The sequence below is a fragment of the Symphalangus syndactylus genome, chromosome 3, assembly GCF_028878055.3.
Source record: "Symphalangus syndactylus isolate Jambi chromosome 3, NHGRI_mSymSyn1-v2.1_pri, whole genome shotgun sequence".
In the NCBI taxonomy this organism is placed as follows: Eukaryota; Metazoa; Chordata; class Mammalia; order Primates; family Hylobatidae; genus Symphalangus; species Symphalangus syndactylus.
The window spans coordinates 68,546,092-68,567,495 of record NC_072425.2 but is presented as its reverse complement, the minus strand read 5'-3'; positions in this window follow the sequence as shown (position 1 = coordinate 68,567,495).

Sequence of the window (21,404 nt, the reverse complement as noted above, 5' to 3'; positions counted from 1 at the left end):
TACAGATTTGAACATAATATGTGAGCAATAAATATTTATTTCATGTCAAATGGGAGGGTGATATAGAAGCTTTCTGATGAGTCTGACCCTCTCATTTCATAGATGAAGAAACTAAGACCCAGAAGGTATAAGATCATGAAACTGTAAAGACTCCTATGTCTGAACTTTTAGAGATGTCAAAGATGGCAGAGTATGCAGCTACAGAGATGAGCAGATTGTTTTGCTCTTTCGATTGGAGATCTTGCCTCCCGTATATGCCCTCACACACCCCACTGCAAAGCCTCACACTGGTCTCCTTCAGGTGCACCCTGAGTCCCCACACAGGAAGAAGGGGGCAGGAGAGTAGAAGGAAGGGCAGCCTCTCCAGGTCCCAGCCATGACCCTCAATTAAATGAGGACTTCACACGTTAGAATCCACCTCTTAAAGACAAGATCAGAGAAGCCTTTCTAGGCAATGGGTCCAGGTCACATAGCTAGTTCATAGCAAGGCCAAGAAGAGCAGAACCATAGACTGTTTCCCAAGCCAGTGTCTCGTAGAGGCTGTATCCGTTTCTCAAGGCTCATGGTTTATTAATAAGTGAAGTAGAATCACAGAAACTGTGCGATGTCCTACATGTTGACATTAAAGTAATGGTTTAACAATTTAAAATATGATTCTTCTCTCAATATAATTATAGGATTTATTAGATATATATTATATATCATATATATGTTAAGTAATACTTTGCTTGAGGAAGTGTGGTCTGGGAAAGAGACACAAATTTTAAATTATTTGATAATCATCTTCTAGCAGTATTGTCATTGTGTCTCTTTGGCAGTGTGTATAAACTTGGGTGTTACCAAAACTCCACTATGTGCCACCACAAGCCACAGGTATAACCACGAGCCCATGAGATTTTTGAAAAAACTAATTACACAGTATACAGAAAAAGAAAAAAAAGGCTTCAAGAGAAACACATCAAGCTGTTACAAGGAGTGGCGTCTATAAAGAGAAATTAGGATTGAGGAGGGGAAAGGTATGCATGTTGGCTCCTGTCTTCAAATTCCTTGAATTTCTTTTCTACAATGAGTATGATCCTAGAATCGTTATATATTTTTTTTTTTTTTTTTTTTTGAGACAGAGTCTCGCTCTGTCGCCCAGGCTGGAGTGCAGTGGTGCAATCTCGGCTCACTGCAAGCTCCACCTCCCGGGTTCACGCCATTCTCCTGCCTCAGCCTCCCAAGTAGCTGGGACTACAGGCGCCCGCCATCACGCCCGGCTAATTTTGGTGTGTGTGTGTATTTTTAGTAGAGACGGGGTTTCACCGTGTTAGCCAGGATGGTCTCGATCTCCTGACCTCGTGATCCACCCGCCTCAGCCTCCCAAAGTGTTGGGATTACAGGTGTGAGCCACTGTGCCTGGCCCATAAATTTTTTTAGTGCAAGTTTCCTAACTGGAAAACATCTTATCCAATGTGTAATTAAAAGTATTGCTAGGTGCGGTGACTCACACTTGTAATCCCAGCACCCTGGGCGGCCAAGGCAGGTGGATTTCTTGAGCTCAGGAGTTCAAGACCAGCCTGTGAAACATGGTGAAACCCTGTCTCTACCAAAAATACAAAAAATTAGCCAGGCGTGGTGGGAGGTGCCTGTGGTACCAGCTACTCCAGAGGCTGAGGCAGGAGGACAGCTTGAGCCTGGGAGGCAGAGATTGCAGTGAGCCAAGATCACACTACTGCACTCCAGCCTGGGCAACAGAGCAAGACCTTGTCTCAAAAAAAAAAAGTATCAGTCCTTAAGTTTCCTTATGAAGAAATCATTCAGGAAACTGATCCACCGAGTACAGCAAGGAAGGAAATAGGAGGTCATCACTGAAGCATACATAATAAAAAGCAATGCATGAAACATACCCCATTGTTGCAAAGATTCAATACATGAAAATTAAGATGGGCAAATCCATTTCTATCTTCTATTAAGTCCCGACTCTCAAAAAAAAACATAAGTGAAAAGATTTAAGAATATAATTTCCTAATAGTGTGGTGAAGTAAAGGCTGGGAGATAATTTGGAAGTCCTGAACCTTAGTTCTGACCTTCCTGTTTACTAGCAAGAAGGATAGCACAAGTCACTCTGCTTAGTCAGCTCATTTGTGAATGGGAATATCACAATCCACTTATAAGTCATACTGATTTACCTTCTAAAATCACTGCAGTCAATTTAGATTGGACAATTTCCAGATCACAAAAATCCTAATACCAAAAAGCATGGGGTGGGGGAGTCAGGAAGTCTCGGGGAGTGAAGTGGGGGTGGGGTTGGGAAATGGATAGGCTCAACTGAGCTTTGTGAATTTAGGCAAAACCATATTATCTCCCTGGCCTTCTTTACGAGTCTGCTAAAGGAAAATGAATAGGATCAAGTAGGTAAGGCACACTGCAAATTCTGAAGCATTCTGCAAATACATTAAAAATTAATGTTAGCTTCATTTTCCACTTGCTGCTGTTGTGATTGTTTCAAATTGGGTTATTCTCCATAGAGCTTTGTAACTTATTGATATCCTTTTTTTAGAAGAAGATGAGGTAAAATTTAAAAATTTTTGAAGACTTTTTTTTTTTTTGTCTGAGACAGCATCTCACTTTGTTGCCCAGGCTGGAGTGTAATGGCATGATTAAGGCTCACTGTAGGCTTGACTTCTGGGGCTCAAGCAATTCTCCCACCTCAGCCTCCCAAGTAGCTGGGACTACGGGTGCACCACCAAGCCCAGCTAATTTCTGTATTTTTTTGTAGAGGCAGGGTTTCACCGTGTTGTCCAGGCTGGTCTTGAGCTCCTGAGCTCAGTAATCCACTCACCTTAGCCTCCCAAAGTGCTGGGATTACAGGCGTGAGCTATGGTGCCCGGCCTGAAGACATTATTTTTATCCCCAAATATTTTTACGATTATAGGCTGTTATGCAGTGCAGCAAAAAAACAGCACAGTAGGGAAAAGAATACAGTTTCGGAGCCAAAAGCTCCAGGTTCAAACCCTAGTTTTGTCAGGTTAGCTGTTTCTAGGCAGCTTAGTGACACTGTAAAGATTAAATGAGACAATAAGTGTAAAACTCGGCAGGTGCCTGGGAAATGTTTGTTTTCTTCCCTGCTTAAGAATGTGATCACACACAGACACACACACACACACATACACACACACACCCACACACCACACACACATGATTTAGAAAGCTTCATGAGCAATCACAGAAAAGCAAAGCATGCATCCTGACTGGCTCTACAGCCTCAGCTCTGCCTTCCCAAGCAGCATGTGATGTGTTGAATCAAAGGCTCAAGAATGATAAAGAACAGGAGCTACTATGGAACACGGCATTGTAGATTCCAACACAGATTTTTTGCTTTTAGACAAAGCACTGTATCTCTAGTTCAGTTATGCATAATTGCGACTCTCCTCTAAAATACAATAAACAAATATTGACTTCATTGTTTTAGAAGAACAAAGCTATACATCTCCAATGCAGGAACTCAGAAAGATTTTTTAAAGAAGTAGAAATAGGCCTGGTGTGGTGGCTCACATCTGTAATCCCAGCACTTTGGGAGGCCAAGGCAGCTGGATCACCTGAGGTCAGGAGTTTGAGACCAGCCTGGCCAACATGGTGAAACCTTGTCTCTACTAAAAATATAAAAGTTACCTGGGTGCGGTGGTGGGTGCCTGTAATCCCAGCCACTCGAGAGGCTGAGGCAGGAGAATTGCTTGAACCCAGGAGATGGAGGTTGTAGTGAGCTGACACGGTGCCACTGCACTCTAGCCTGGGTGACAGAGTGAGACTCCATCTCAAAAAAAAAAAAAAAAAGTAGAAATAAAAATGTATTTAAAAAGGAATTGATAGCTTGTCTCTCTTCCTATCCCAAACCACATTAGACAAGGTTTGGTAATTGAGGAATGAAGCAGCCCAGCAGACATCACCAGCCAGTATATTCCCTCCCAAATCTCTTAGCATCTTACAGAAGGAACAGATGGTTCAAAGTGATCTAGAGAGTGTGAGAAAATCCAGAAAATGAGGTCGGGAGACCTGGGCCCTGTGCATTGACATATTATGTTACCCTGGGCCACAATTTTCTCATCTAGCCATGACTGTTAATGGGTCTCCAGTTTATAAATTTGAAGTTACATAGATCATTTTTCTCACTTCACACTTTGAAAAATTCTCTCTTTGGTAATTCTTTCTCATATCTTCATTTGATTACACCCAAGACTGTCTTACACTGTGGTTCAAGCTTTGGCTTGGGAAGGTTTACCGTCTGAGAGACCTTGGAAAATTATGCAATCTCTCCTATCTTCAATTTTATCACCTCTAAAATAGCAAGAATAATATCATAGAGTTCACAGAGGTTTGAGAAGGTAATTAACATAAAGCACCTACAGAATGTATAGTAAATAAATATTACTTATTACTTACCATTAATATTACTTTTTCAAAACATTCCTTGAAATTTCTCTTATGACTTTGTTCCAATTCTCACAGCCTGATTCAAGTGTTTAGGAATACAAACTTTTTTTGTTTATAAATAAAAAACGGGATCTTTTTAAGTATGTTTTTGTCAGGTTGGGTTTCGGGAAATGTATTTGATATACAGGTCACATTTACCAGTTGGTTGTCTTTTGATAAGGTGGGTCAATGTGTGATGAACTATATATCATTCTATTATAAATTGTTTAGTATTTCAGGATTTTAATTCTAATTTTGGTGTTTTTTCAGCAGTATTATAGGCCTCTGAGAAAGATTATTGTTTTTCTTCCATAAAGTAGAGTGGCCTGGCATACCCTATCAGTGACTTTACTAGCCACTATACTACAGCAGACCACATCTTCAGGTTCTCCAGGCCCCAGCCATGTGAAGCGGGCTTTATTCTGGGACTCAAAATGGTTGAATGGGCTTCTCCTTCTCTGAAAGAAACAGCCAAACAATTCCATGTTTTCCACAATTCTAAATTACTTATTTTGGGGGTGGGAGGTAATATTTGTTACATCTTACTTTTTGACAATTGGCCAAAGGTAAAAGAGAGAAGGGATGGTTTCTCTGCTCATTTACCAAAGACTCTGATCTTAAATGGAGAAGAGTGTGTTCGAAGATCCATTCCACCCCCCAGCTGCCAGCTGTTGTAAGGGGGTCTAAATGACCCTTTCCAGATCCTTCAGCTTTATCCCTACCTCCTTGATGAAGCCTTCTCTATAGTAAGCACAATCAAGTCCCACACTCAATTTAGTCCTTATACACTGTCTTCAACATTTGGTCTTTATTGCTTTATCAATCCCAGTAGACAGTAAGCTCCTTGGGTGGGAAGACCATGTCTCATTCTATTGTAACCAGCACAGTCAAAAATATGCAGTAAGTGCTCAAAACTGATCTCCAGTCATGTGTCACTTAACAAGCAGATAAGCTCTGAGAAATGCATCATTAGGTGATTTTGTTGTTATGCCAACATCATAGAGTGTACTCTAGTACAAAACTAGATCTTCTAGCCTACTTACATACCTAGACTATAAGGAGTAGCCTATTGCTCCCAGGCTGCAAACCTTAACAGCATGTTACTGTAATGAATACTGTAGGCAGTTGTAACACGTTAAGTATTTGTGCATCTAAATATACTTAATATGGAAAAGGTACAGTAAAAATAGTGTTTAAATGGTATACCTATAGAGAGCACTGATATGGTTTGGCCTTGTGTCCCCACTTGAATCTTACCTTGAATTGTAATAATCCCCTTGTGTCATGGGAGGGACCTGGTGAGAGGTAATTGAATCATGGGGGCCAGTTTTTCTGCTGCTGTTCTCGTGATAGTGAATAAGTCTCATGAGATCTGATGGTTTCATAAAGGGGAGTTCCCTGCACATGCTCTCTTGCCTGTCACCATGTAAGACGTGACTTTGCTCCTCCTTTGCCCTCCGCCATGATTGTGAGGCGTCCCCAGCCATGTGGAACTGTGAGTCCATTAAACCTCTTTCCTTTCTAAAGTACCCAGTCCCGAGTATGTGTTTATTAGCAGTGTGAGACCAGAGTAATTAATACAAGCACCTACCATGAATGAAGCATGCAGGACTGGAAGTTGCTGTGGGAGTATCAGTGAGTGAGTAGTGAAAGCAAAGGCCTAGGACATTACTGTACGCTACTGTAGACTTTATAAACACTGCACATTTAGGCTACACTTATTTACTTAAATTTTTTTTATTTCTTCGACAGTAAATTAACTTTATCTTACTGTAAGATTTTTACTTAATAAACTTCTAATTTTTTTTAATTTGTTGAGTCTTTTGTAATAACAGTTTAAAACCAAACACATTATACAGGCGTAGAAAAATATTTTCTTTTTTATATGCTTATTCTATAACTCTTTTCTATTTTAATTGTTTTTATTTTTTTAACTTTTAAAAATTTTCTGTTAAAGATGAAGACACAAACACACATATTGGCCTAGGCCTGGAACATCAATATCACTGTCTTCCACCTCCATATCTTGTCCCAGTGGAAGGCCTTCAGGGACAATAGTACACATGGATCTGTCATCTCCTATGATAACAATGCCTTCTTCTAGAAACCTCCCAAAGGACCTGCCTAAGGCTGTTTTTCAGTAAACTTTTTGAAGGAAATAATGTATACAGTGGTCCATTTGCAAGACAAAGTGCCTTGAATTGACTTAAGTTAGCAAACTACAGAAGAAACAGATATACTAGGCCACTGCTTGGCTAGCCAATGCCTGCATGTTGGCCTCCCCCTCTCCTTTCTTCCCCCCAACCCTTAGTTGCCCTCATCAGAACCAAAAAAGTTTAGTCTAAAATGAAAGCTTTCTAGCCTACAAAATAGCTCGCTTTGTCTATTCTTATCAGCCTGCCCAGCTACTTAGGTCATAAGTCAAATATTTAAAGAGCCCCTGAGCTAACTAGGATTGTAATGCATTGTGGGCTGCAACAAAATGCGGCAAGACAACCCTAAAGAAAACACCTAAAGCCCCTACCCAACAATCAATAGGCAACGTCCAGGAAGATCGTGACCCCATAGTACTCAGCCTATAAGGAACTGGGGGAGGGACTTGCGCACTAGGGGATAAACTGCTTGTTAAAAACTGTACTGGGTGTGGCTGCCCATCAAACAAGGATCTTGCATGACTGTCATTAAAAGTCTCACTTTCGCTGTTCTCCGGGTCTCTAAGTCCATTCTTTGGGTTTGAATGGGTAAGTTTGTTTCTCATACTTTTTTAATAAGCAGAGGCAGTACATTCTAAAATAATGATTAAAAGTATAGTATAGTAAATACAGAAACAAAATAGTCATTTATTATAATTATCAAGTATTATGTACTGTACCTAATTGTATGTGTTAGACTTTTATACCATTGGCAATGCAATAGGTTTGTTTATACTAGCATCACTACAAACACCTGAGTAATGCATTGTGCTATGTTAGTAGGACAGCTAGAACATCACTAGGTGACAGGAATTTTTCAGTTCTATTATAATCTTTTATAGTCTATTATAATGGACCATATATATGGCCACTGTCATGTATGTTATCATTAACTGAAAAGTTGCTATGCAGTGCATGAATGTATTCTGTCATTGCAGCTTATTGTCTAAAACTATGTCCTTTCTCAGTCCAATGCAAGTATTCCCAGCAGTGGTGTCTCAGCTATCGTCTAGACTGCAAACATCCCGAGAGGTAAGGGCTGTTACTCAACATTATATCCCCACAGTCCAGCCCAGTGCTTGACTCACAGTAGATACTGCAACAAATTGCTAATTTGAATAGAATTCTCAAGAGCATCTATGCTAAAAACTTCCCTTCCCTCTTCCTAAACACCACATTAAGAAATATCTCACCAGGCACAGTGGCTCACACCCATAATTCCAGCACTTTGGGAGGCCAAGTTGGCAGATGATTTGAGGTCAGGAGTTCAAGACCAGCCTGGCCAACATAGTGAAACCCTGTCTCTACTAAAAATACAAAAATTAGCTAGATGTGGTGGTGGGCACCTGTAATCCCAGCTACTCAGGTGGCTGAGGCAGGAGAATTGCTGGAACCCGGGGGGGCGGGGGTTGCAGTGAGTCAAGATCGCACCATTGCACTCCAGCCTGGGTGACAGAATGAGACTCTGTATCAAAAAAAAAAAAAAAAAGGGAAATATCTCTACTTTTTCTCTCATTTGTTTCTGGACTTCCAAGTACTACAGAGGCTCCTTAAATGGATGCAAACTAAAGCCAATACTCTAGGTCAGGAGTGGGCAAAGTATAGGGTCAAATTCTGCCTGCTGCCAGTTTTTATAAATAAAGTTTTACCGAAACATAACCACGTCTATTTGTGTATGTAGTATCCATAGTTGCTTTCTGGCTATAACAGAGTTGAATAGTTGCAACTGTATGACCTGCAAAGCCAAAAGTGTTTACTATCTGCCACTTTACCAAAAAGCTCGCTGATGCCTGTTCTAGTTTAAACTGCAAAACCACCGCGCTTCTTGGTTGTGAAGAGAAAAAGAAAAAGAAGCTCTGAAAATTTCCAGGTACAGAGAGTAATAATATTTGATGATAATTTTATAATAAAAGTAACCTTTCTTGGTATATTTTACACATATATGTAAAAGCATATTTACAAAATTATTTTACACTTGATTCTATCAACATCTGGATGATGTAGGCAGGGCAATTATAGCTTCATTTCACAAATGAAGGAATAAAAAAATTAAGTGACAGGTTCTGGGAGACAAAATACTTTTTAAAAAAAATTTAACATCTGTTTGAGTCTTTGCATAACACCTAGCTATAGAACAAAAAAAAAAAGCAAACAAAAACCCACTCTGCCTTACCCCTTATTTCTTCTTTACCATTAAGCTGGTTAGTACATGAAGGTCTCCAGTGCTGGGCTTCGGAGAGTTCTGCTTCATAAAAATTTCCATGCTAAAGGCCCTGTGGTCTTATTATATAGGTAGAATTTATTTCATTTAAATTGTTTTGGGCCCCATTTTCTGGGATAGTTCTGTGTGTGCTCCAAAATATATTTGCAGAATGGATGAAGTTGTGAAGGTCCGGTTGCCTTGAGGAAGCTCTCCATCTCAGTGTTCTCCTCTTGGAGAGCAGCTGTTGGTAGATTCTTTCAAATGCTTCTGTAAATGCACCCAAGTTAAATATTGTATTAGAGAAGGCTTATGACTTTTGGTCAACTCACCACAGGCCCCTGAAGTGTTCACAAATGGGCCCATGCATCCATCTCTGTCTGTGAAAATAGGACTGTAGCCAGAACAAACTGATGAGAAATCTCATCACAACCTCCTCATTGGTAAATTCTGAAAGTTTGAGTGATCCTATTTCAGGCACTGGCCTCTCCCTAACTAGCCAATGGCTCCTAGTAGTGCCTTAGCAAGAAATTGATTGCCTATCAAATATATTATATATAATTAAGTTAGCAAATAGAAGGCAAGACATTTGAGCAGGTCTGCTGTAAACCATTCAATCATGCAGAAGGAAGGAAGGGGGAGATGACATCTGAGGTAGACAACAATTCAGAGAAAGTTTAGCAGAGTTTAGCAGAGATGCAGCCTTCTTGGGGCAAAAACTAGTCAGCAAAGTTCAGAGTAGTGCTTCTCCAACGTTAGCTTTATAGTGCAACAGAATCACTTGAAGGGCCTGTAATGGATTGCTGGGCCCCACCCAGAGTTGGCCAGCATTGAGGCCTGATAATTTGCATTTCTAACAAGTTCCCGGGAGATTCTGAGGCTCCTAGTTCAGCGACCACACTTTTAAGAACCATGCTGTAGTCTAGAATCTAGACTACAAACCAGCGTTTCTCCAATCTTAATGTGCCAATGAATCAATTTCCTTGGAATCTTATAAAATGCAGATTCTGATTCTGCAATTCTGGAGAAAAGAGGGCTGAAATCTTAACATTTCTAACAAGGTCCCAGATGCTGCTGACTTGGTATACCTGGCCCCAGTAAATTGGATGTTGTATACAGTGTGGGATTCCAGACTGCTCCCTGGAACACACCATTTATTTTGCAACTGCAGTTGGGCTTTTGAAGTTTCTGTGGTGTAGTTATAGCATGCTTCGAGACTTTATATTTACATCAAGTATTTTTTTCCTGAGTCCAATGCCTGTCTTTCTTTTCTTTCCTTCTTCTTCTTCCTTTCTTTGTTTCCTCCATAAATGGAGTTTACCCTCTCACCTTCACCTCTCAGCTGTGAATTTGTTAGAAAGTCGGTAAGAGCTCAGTTTAGTGAACATAGATCTGAGTCAGGTCACTTAGATTCTACTTGGGCTGTGGCTCTAAACAGGTGTCAGATATTGGGCCGGTCACAGAATCTTTCTCAGACTCAGTTTCCCTAGATTCAAAATGACATGGCTCTTCTAGATGATGTTTAAGTTGCCTTGAAGCTCTCAAAGACTCCATTACGTTAAATGTAATAAAAAGCACACCAAAAACCAATAATACATGTGCTGCCACCTTTGGGTGGAAAACATAACTTTAGCTAGACCAGCTACAACTTTGAAACAAAAGACATTTCACTGAAACTCTCCTACCCTGCAGGCCCAACACAAATTTAATATTTCTTCCATATGATTATGATTCATAATGGTTTCCCTTTAATATGAAATTTCAGACACAAACCAACATAAATTTGATTTTGATGTCATTTACCTTTATATATATTAAAACTTTACAGTCTGATCAATCTTCCGTGGATGTTTTTCCCATCTTAGGAAATTTTCATGGTTTCAGAAAGTCTGAACACTCTGGTTAATAATGCATTCCTATTAAATTATTGATTAGTAAGTAACTGACCAATCCCAAGAACGCACTGTAGAGAAACAGAACACAAATACTGGCATTGAAATAAGATTAATCTGGATTTGAATTTTTGATCATTCTATTTCCTAACTGTGCTCTTTGGTAAGTCATTTAACTTCTCTGTGTCACATCTTCTCACCTATGAAATGAGTGTAAAATACTTCTCTTCATTGTTGAGGGGTTAAAAAAATAATGTTGTAAAGTCCTTGACAAAGTTGTTAACACTCAGTAAGTGCTCAATATGCAGGAGGTCTTACCAAATGGCCACTGCCAGGCAGCCTGTGATGTTGAAAATAAATCAGGTTTTGAAGCCAGAAATTGGTTTCAATCTCCGGCTGTTTTACTTTATGACTTTGCACAGCTCACTGAACCTCTCTAAGCCAGTTTCCTCATCTGTATAAGGATATCAAGACCTTCTGGAATTGATTGAGGATTAAATTCTAATGCTATAGACTGAATTGTCTCCCACTGCCACTACCCGGGAAGAGAAGCAAGTGTACATGGGTTTATAATCCACTAAGACTCGTTTCAATTTTTCACAACCACACTTTTGTCCAATGGAAGGTGGACATGACCCTTATTAAGGGGAGGACAATCTCAAATCCTACAAAACTGTCTCCTGTATCACAGGAGGAAGGAAGTTTTGCCTGAAAAGAGAGATATCTTTGGAAGGATTTCCTGCTCAGTGAATCAGAGCCTAGATCTACCAAAAAAAAGGGTGAATTTGTTGCCATCACGAGTAGTAACACGAGTGCAGAAGAAAAAAAGTTTAAGATTCTTTCTCCCAAGTTTTAAAGATCTTCTTTGGCTTCCAATTATATTTCTGACCACTTTTTTTCTTGACCCCATCCTTCAAGGCACTTAACTGCCTACCACTTGCCGTATGTACCCCATACATTCCTCTTTCTTCTCTTCAGTGATCTTGGCCTTTCTCCTGGAAATTATTTTTCCCCAACCTATGGTTGGGACACATTTTTCCATGGGTTTCTCATGTTTCCACATGTTTTGTGAACAGCAGCACAGACTGGTCTTTATTCTAAATCTAGACTGTCTTTTCAAAGATTTTGTATAGCAAGCCTTGGAAGAGAGAGATTGTGTCTTCCTCAAGAGCAAAGGCATCTACTGCCCCTTGTAAAAGATTTAGTTTCCCTAAACTCAAGGTTTCTCTCCTCTAACAAAACCTCCTTCATGTGCAGGTATTATCTGGCCCTCTTCACATTGCCCTGTGGGAATTAGAACTCAGAGAATGAATATTTTAAAATGCTGATACTCTAGCTACTGCTTTTGCAGTGAATAATAAACTATTCTTTCCTTCCAGGAGTCTCATGTCTTCTTCCAACATCACATTAAAGGAGCAGGCTAACTTGTTAGCTTCTGGATAGGTAGAATCTCAAGCTCTTCACCATTTTTCACACTTATTTTACTCTTAAATACCCAGATCCTACTTATATTTTAAAGTTTACTTCAAATGCTTGGGCTTCATGAATATACCCTGGTTAGTTTTTGCTCCTCTCTGTAAAATAAGGATGATAGTAATAGTATCTATCAATTTGGGTTGTTGTGCAGGTTAAATGGGTTGATATATGTAAACTATAAGTGCTGTAAGCATTAGCTGTTAATATCATTTTTTTTATTCCAGAGAAGTTTATGAAAGGTGACATAGTATCCTTGGCAAATAACAGATCTGATTCAAATTCTGTTTTTACTTCTGTCCAGCTCCGTGACTTTAGGGAAAGTACTTGACCTATACAGTCCTCTCAGTTTTGTCACTATAAAAATGAAGATGATAATTCCTGCCATTTCAGGGAGGTTTTAGTAATAAACAAATTATATATAAAGCACATAACACATAATAGATGTTCAAATAAGCATGAGGCTAAGTTATTATAGCACTTTCTACTTTGCATGCAACTAGTTTATCCAGGTATATTATTTCCTCTATCAACCTGTAACTTCAATGGACAAGAACTCCAGTGAATTCATCTTGATGGCCCTCAAATGCCTAGCACAAAGGAGTCAACTTTTTAAGTCATTCATTCATTCATTCAGAAACGTGTATTGATCACTTACTTTGTGCCAGACATATGTGTTGAGGATGCATCAGGGACTACTAATGCTAAATAGAAGCAGGAGAAAAAAATACCCTCAAATTTCTTTTTTTTTCTTTTTCTAGGGACATAAAAAGAAGAATTTGGAGATTAGAAGTGGGGAAAAACTTGCTTATATTATATAAGTTTGTGAGCCAAAATGGGAAATTGCTGTATCATGAATAGCTCATGATTATTGCATTTAATCTTTAGCTTCTTTAAAACAATCTTATTTTCTCCATTGTTGGATATTGTTTAAAATAGAAAAAAAAAAGGTCATAGTCCTTTTAAACTTTATTCCATGGCTACGCAATTGGGTTGATTTAGATGACCCCTCACTTTCTCATTTATTCAAAAATTCTTTACATTTGTAATTTTTCTTATCCAAGCTAGTCTCCCACACGCTGTCTTCAACTTTCTGCTCATGGAAATCAACTTTCTTAAGAAGGCTAACCTCTTGGTTCAAGTGTGGCTGGTGGACTCCACCCCTGGCTGGGTTTTGGCATCTGACGTTGGTATGAAAGGTCTCAGCATTGTAAGTATAGGAAGGGTGGGGGCTTCCCAATGACCTCACCCTTTCATACATGAATAGGTCACTCCAAGATAACAACCACTCTGAAACATGCCAGCCGGAAGGGAAGGGTCAATTTTAGAAAGTCAACAACCCCACTACCCATTCATTCAATCATGGGCCTCAATGCCCTGAGAAAATCATTTTGCTAAACCATGGTTTCACCTACTGTAACATTATGCAAAACACACTGTCATCTCCCCAAGAGATGTCAGGAAAGACAGACAAGTAGCCCTAATTATAATCATATTTGCAACACAAAAATGAGTATAGATATGTGTCAAAAGGGATTTTTTTCTTCTCCCTTGACACTACCATGTATTAAAGAGATAACAGCTAACCTTATATTGCCCTTACTTCTCCTTGCTGGAATTTTATTGACAACTTAGTTTCCTTTCTGTGTTTCTTTATTAACTCAGTCAGCACAAAACATAGGCAACAGTAAACGTAAACTTTTTTTATATGTGCAGATTAGTGATAATAACTATCCAGAGAGTCACTTTTCTAATATGGAGTGATCCAAAGAAGGATAAAGGTAGTCTAAATGTCAGGATCTTCATTTGTTCTCCTATCCTGCAAATAGCCCTCATACAAGTTTCCTACATTACACTTCCAAACAAAATCAACTCTTTCAACAAGCCTGGCATATAGAGGGACTCAAAAAGTATTACCTGAATTAAAGTGAAATATATTTGTTAAATTTTAAGGAAATAAAATATACCACTGTCATAATATATCTGGTTCTGGATTTCAGACAGGTCTTGGGGTCACAAGTTGTCACCTTTAATTTCAATAGCTATTCTACCTTTAAGCTAACTAAGATGGGTCTGCAAAGCTCCAACACCAGCATGTTAAAAGAGTTGCATTGTCTACCTTAACGAACTGCTGGGCACACATAATTCAGTAGCAAGAGGTTTCCTGCCATCACCAAGCTCTATTTGTTTTCCAAAACTAAAGGAAAACCTTTCCATTAACAAAGAGAATGTGTTCTAGTGAAACCTTCTTATTGATAGAAATTTTGCAAATAAATACAAAAATAATATAGGCAGCATAGGGATGGATTTTCATGTAAAATAATTTTTATATTATTAAAATCATTTTCTTGTCTAACTGGTCCATGAATATTCATTGATTGCATACCCTTTCAGGCACTAGGAATTAGGAGATGAAGAAGCTGTGTTGAAGGAATACAGGCTCTTCCAAACCCAGAAGTTTCAGGGACCAAAACAGCAGCTCTCTTCAGGGGGTTTCCCAGGGTAGTGAGGGAGTTCGAGGATATAGAGTCAGAAGATCACCTCTGGATCTCTTTGGCTCTACCCTACTCCAGAGGATTTTCTTGGAGGTGTCCGTCCAGGCTCCCAAGGAGAGATCTAGTTTGAGTTTAATATCTTTCCACCCCAAAAAATCGTCTTCTTACCTGCTGCTCATTCCTGAAACTCCTTCCATGTGAACATTGTCTTTCTTATCGATTTAAGGTACGTGGAAAAGTATAAATAATTGCTTGACTGTGGCCTGGACTCTACTTGAAATACAATCAACTTGTCAATCCCTGAGCAATAATGACTTCTTCATTTCTTATCAGATCTTTCTTGGGGCACTAGTGTTTCTGATGCCCAAACCTTGTCCTTACCCACCAAACTGCTTGCTTGCATAAGGTTGTGTTCTGAGCTTGACCTCTCTGAGATTCCATTTTCCTATCTACAAAATGTCTGTCCTCCCTATTATGTGAAGAACAAGTGAAATAATGAGTGGGAAAGTGCTTTGGAAGCTGTAGCTGTGGTGCAAACACAGGGATGATGATAATGATGGTGACTACCCCCATAGTGCTTAGCACCCTCTGGCAAGGTTTATGTCTCTTTAACTCCTTACATCCTCAGAACTTAAGCTTCAGGAAAGCGAGCTCTTGATTTTGCTGCCATATCACCAGGCACCCTGTGAGTGGCAAGAGAGTGAACTAATGTTCCACGTATGTTGCCAAGAGGTTTTTTCCCCTCCTCTTTGCTTATTATTTAATAATAACATCATAAGGAGTTTTATCTTCCAAAATTCTTACCAAAATTCAGTTGAAAACTTTGTTAACTTCTTTGAGAATGCTCTTTTTAAAAATTACTATTTGTTATACTCTGCTACTATTCGAACAGAGATATTAAATAATCCTGTTAGCTTCATAAAGCTAGAAATGTTGAAAAAGATTAATATTGTATTCCCCTTCTATGGATGAGAAAACAGAGTCCAGAGATGTGAAGTTTCTTGGCTCTGGTGTGGTAATCAGTGGCATCTATAGGCTGGCAGTTGCAGCTTTTCCTTTTGGTGACACCATCTCCCTCTTCTCTCTGTGGACACGTTGGGTGCCTGAGTGTGCCCTGCTATTCAGACTAAGGATGTGAATAAGAATCTATCAAGCTAACTAAGTGGATGTTGTTAGGTCACCTCAAGTGGCATGTGTCAAAGCTCTGGGAATAAAGAGAAAATAAATGGGAATAGGGTTCATGTAGGTGGGAAGTCAACCAGGGACAGGGAAGAGAATAAGGTAGGAAGAACTTTCAAAAGCCTAGGAAACCAACAGAGCAGCCATGTATTCATTTAGCAAATAATGAATGCCTACTACGTGAATGACTCTGGGGAAACAAACGTGATTGCCAACCAATTGTGGTTTTGTTTGAAAGGTACTACTGTCAAAGGAACAGAATGAATTGATGGATGAGAACTCACTTCTACTTGATGGTCTCTCTTCAAACCACTTTACAGTCCCCACCAGATACTTGTGTAAACTACAATAAATTGTTAATATTTTATCACTAATACCAGTCCTAGATACATAATTGCCAACTAAATACTGTTGTCAAGTAAACTGAATGGATTGAAAGATGGGAATTCACTTTACCTTTATTATCTCTTGGGCCTGAGACCCAGTAGGGCCACTGGTATAAGTTCAGGAGACTTATCTCACCTCAAACAAGTTTGCAGTTGTCCCCAGGCACTTAAAGGTACAAACTATAATAAATTATCAAAAGTGAAGTTTGGCCAGGACCCTGAGGTAGCCCTGGGGCTGGATGCCTTGGTGATAAATAGAAAACTTGCAAATGCTTCACCCCTCTAGACACCATCAAAGCTAATGCTGCCAAGGGCTTCCACAGTACACAGCAATGTTCAGTTTTGAGAATGCACATGTTTTTAGAACCTGGTTCTTGTTCTCAGATGACAAGAGAGAGAAGCCTTTTTTTTTTTTTCTTTTTTTAATCATAGTCTGTCTTTGGATAAGAAATTTACGGAAGTCTCTGTCTGGCAGGTGAAGGGGAAGGTTGAGTGACAATGATCGAAATGCATTCTAAGTTTTGCTAAGAGACTCTTAGAAGTCCCTATCCATTCTCCTTTGGGAGGAAATATGACATCTCATTTTAATTTTTTTTAATTATAGAAAACAAAATGCTACATGGAGTTGTTGTTTCCCCTAGATTTATTTATTTGATACAGGGTTTTAGCCCACGACAAAATTCATTTTAAAAATATTTTCCATTTGAAGTTGTTTGAGACTCACAAGAAATTACAAAAATAGTACAAAGGCTTCACATATACTCTTCACTCACCTTACCTCCATGATGACATTTACACAACTATAGTGCATTGCTAATTCACTAGGGCCTGAGGCAGGCCCTAGTGATTGCAAGTGAATTAAAATGTGCCTCATTCCCCAAGGAACTCAAACCTAGTGAGGGAAACAGACCAAGAGTGCAATAAGTCCTAGGACACAGAAACATGCTACTACTAAAGACCAGAGGAGAGGCATTTCTATCAGATTGTTTGCCCAGGAAGACTCCTCAAACACAAGCCTCACTGGAATTGTAAGTCTAAGTAATCTTTACCCCCGCCCCTGCAAGGATCACAGAAGGGATTGAGGCAGAGGAGTGGCATGTGCTAAGTTTCAGCAATGTAAAATAGCAGGATTCATTCAGAGAATGAAATTAAATCAACTTGGATGGATTAAAGAGCATGTATGTACTGTGGGTAAGTAGAGGTTAGGGAGAGAAAGAAGGGGCAGCAGATATGTCTAGAAAGGCAGTGTATTAGTCAGGGTTCTTCAGAGAAACAGAACCAACAGGACATACACTAAGAGATATACCTGAAAGAGGATTTATTATGGAATTGGTTCACATGGTTATGGAATCTGAGAAGTCCTGTGATATGCTGTCTGCAAGCAGGGAACAGGGAAGCCAGTGGCAAGGCCTGGGAACCCAGAGCAGATGGCTTCATTGGAATAACAGAGAAGGCACTATCTCTCTGTTAGCCTGGAAGCAGGAGGTCAGATGACATTCTTACATGGTTATGGGCTGAAGTTCATCACCACCTTCTCCTTCTTTTGTAATGATACATCATGACTATTGAGAGAAACAGAATGCATAACAAATTAGAAGTTATCCTTAAGCATGAAAAATAAGACCTTATAAGGGAAGCATCTTCTTCTTTCTTGGTAGAACATTTAATCTTTACCTGGCCATGTCCTGCAAGTACTTGCTAACTTTAGATTAGTAACCTCTTCTCAGAAGCTCTTCCTGGCCCTCCTACCCCCACCATGCACAGAAAGACTGGGTTACTGCCCCTTCTGCATGCCCCACTAGCAACATTCACTTTCTTCCCTTATAGGACCTATGAGGCACATGAATTGTAGTTACCAAGAATTGTAGTTACCGGCTCACCTGTTTGTCTTCCCCTTAGGCTGTGATAATATTCCTTGAGGGTAGGGATTACACATTGTATTCCCAGTGCTTTCCACCTAGGAAATAATGTTATGAAAATGAAGTGTTGTGGCTACCGGTAAGACTCAAGGAACCAGTCTCTTCTTAACCAACAATTCTATCCAAAATCCTGAATTTTCCTGTTGATTTTATATTTTCCACTGAACTAACATGAACTATTTTTGTTAGAAACACGAAATCACACCAACTGTTTATTTAAAACCAAAAATCATAATAACCTCAGGAAGCTTTGAAAACCCTGTGTTATTTCCCAAGAAGAAAACTTACCTGTTGGCAATGTACAATGAGTCACCAAACGATCTATTTTCCTGATGACCTTGGACAATTATTAGGCATTTTACCAGCTGGGAAGGTTCCAATGTTCAATACAGAGTAGATAGCCTCTGGCACTTTTTTAAATCTGTGATTTCCCAAGCTGAGCATAACTTCCATCACTGGTGTGTTCTTTATCTTCCTCTTTAAGATGAAAGCTGCCTCTGTAATGTGCACCTACACAGAACAGCTGTTCCAGTTGGCTTTACATAAACAAGCAATTCCCCCAAATCAAGACTTGTTCCCACCAGTGCAGTTAATTAATCGTCCGTTAATCAACAAATGTTTATTGAAGAGCAGGCACTATTCCAAGCATTGAAAACACAGCAGTCCACGAAACAGATGAGACCCCTGCCTTCATGGAGCTCACATAATTCAAGGAGTCTGATTGTACTGATTGATGATAAACATACAAATAAAGTTAAAAGAAATCTCTGAGGTTACAGAAAAAGGATGTCCTGCCTAAAGGAAATAACGGTTAGGTCTTTGCTTTGTTGAGTGACTGGCCCAGGACCAGACAAAGCACTAGTTGTAAGGATTACTATTGGAAAAAATTTGTTGTAATTAGGTAAACCAAGTGCTATTAACTCTGAGCTACAGGGATATGGAAATAGAGAACCTTCTTTGATATGGCATTGGCAGCTATGGGATTTTGCCTGTGGGCTGCAGTGGGATTTAACATAGAACTGTACTGTTTGGCACAAAAGGAATTTTCCCTGTTTTTCTGTGTGTCCCCAAAGGAGCAGTATGAGTTATTTCATATACCTAATAAAGTTAAAACTTGACCAGTTGAAAGGAGATTAGAGCGCATTTGTTTTTCTGTGTCAGCCTCATTAAAGTAACTCATTAGTGGTCAATCCCACTATAGAACCAGATACACAACATGTGTGAAAAGTTATCCAGTCAGAAGACAGAGCTATGGGCTTATTGTCAATAACTCTACCTGCTGGTACCATCTGCACATTTTTTGACTTATCTGTGTACTGCTTGTACTGTTACTTACCTAACGTTTTTCTTTAAGTCAATTCATTTTTTTACTTAAAAAGCAAATGTGATGGCATTATGGATAGAGAAACCAATATCATTGTTATAAATAGCACATAGTGATAAAAATCAATGCAACAAATCAAGCAATACTATTATATTCTAGCTAGATAGTGTTGCCTGGTGACCGCTCTGATTTTTTTATGGTAAAAGCTTTTTTTTTTTTTTTTGTCAAAAATGAGAAATTGGTAACCGATAGAGGGGTTTTAGAAACATCACAGGATGAGAAGAAGGCATATTCCTTGAGGCCATTAGAAGGGATTAGATTCTCCCTCTGTGAGTCAATGTTGCTTCTCTGTCTATGCATAAGCTAAAATAATATCCTATTGTATGAATAGAAAATGCTTCTCTTTGGGAAATATTGAACGAGGTGGCCTTGAGAGTGCCTTCCAGCTCTTAAATGGCACAGTTCTCTGAGACACACTCTCTATTTAGGAGCAGGGAGGAGAGATGTCATTCACAGCTTTCTTTCAGGTTGCCCACCAAAAGTCAACCAGTGCTTCCTCTTCTCCCAGCCTTCACTCATAGTTCACATCCCATTTTCTTTACTCTACTTGTGGCAGACAGGCCAACCACCCTCAGCCTGGAAAACTCCCTTTCACAACATGGAAAGATAGAGGAAAGAAGAAAGAACCATGGTCAGATCAGTCACAGTAAGGGGGTCTGGGTTATCTGGGACAAACGAAGAGATCGCAGCTCTTTAGCTCAGTGCTGAGCTCACATGACACCTAACATGAAGGTACAGTATCTGAAAAACATCTTTTGTGGAGGTAATATGTTGACTCTGGATGGAATGTTTCACTTCTCATATAGATGTTTGGAATCCTATAAACAGGACTCCCATTGCCTTATGTACCAGTTTATTCTCTGCCAGAATTATTTGTTGTCAGTTAGACACACCTTGAGTCTAATGTTAGTTCTTAGACACACAAAACTCTCTACCAAAGGGTCAGGAAACCCCCAGGATTTGACAATGTGCAAAAAAAATAAGAGAAACACTGAACAGGCTTGAATTCCTAAGGAATCTTTGGAGGAAAGTCAAGACCTTCTTTGTTATATTTGTAGATAATCAATGTTTTCGTTTGCTCTATTGAACTTTCTCAATCGTCTTTTTTTTTTTTTTTTGCTTTGTTCAAGGAAGGAATTAGTCACAATTTAATCTAAACGAAAAAAGTTAATAAGCCTTTTAATCTTTTAAAGTTGTTTTTGAAAGACCATTTAGTTCTGGGTGCTCAAATGTTATTGTTTGCCTAAATCTTTTCATTAAGACTATGCATAGACTTTCTATTATCTCAGAAAATGACTCCCTCTTGTGGCAAGAGCAGATTTTGCAGCCAATTCCAGGGCTTTTGCGTTCTTAGATGCTAAAGAGCTGGGTAAGTTCTTAGAAACCCTCATTTTACAGATGAAATAAGTGAAACCCAGAGCATAGGTAATGTATTGGTGTTTATATCTGGTTGGTTATTGAGCCAGACCCAGTATCCAGGTCTCCAATTTCCCAGGGAAGGGCTTTTCCCTTATATTTTCAAAGTTTAAGAAATCACGCCCTTACTGGTGTGATTTCCAGTCAAAGGCTCTCCTTTCTGCTGCCTCTGAACAGAGCTGGTGGAGAGGCCATTCTCTGTCCAGGCAACATTTTCCTGCATGTGAAAGCTGCTTCTTGGTGGGCTTTCTCAACGAGATAATTAGCCATTTCCCAGAGCTGGGCTCTAAGCTGCATCCCCACATTGGACAGCAGTTCTACCCATACAACGAGGACTCTCTTCATTTCTCTGGGAACAGCCACCATCTATCATCCTTGGGTACTGCTTTCTGTCTAATTCTCACTCACTTTGCTTG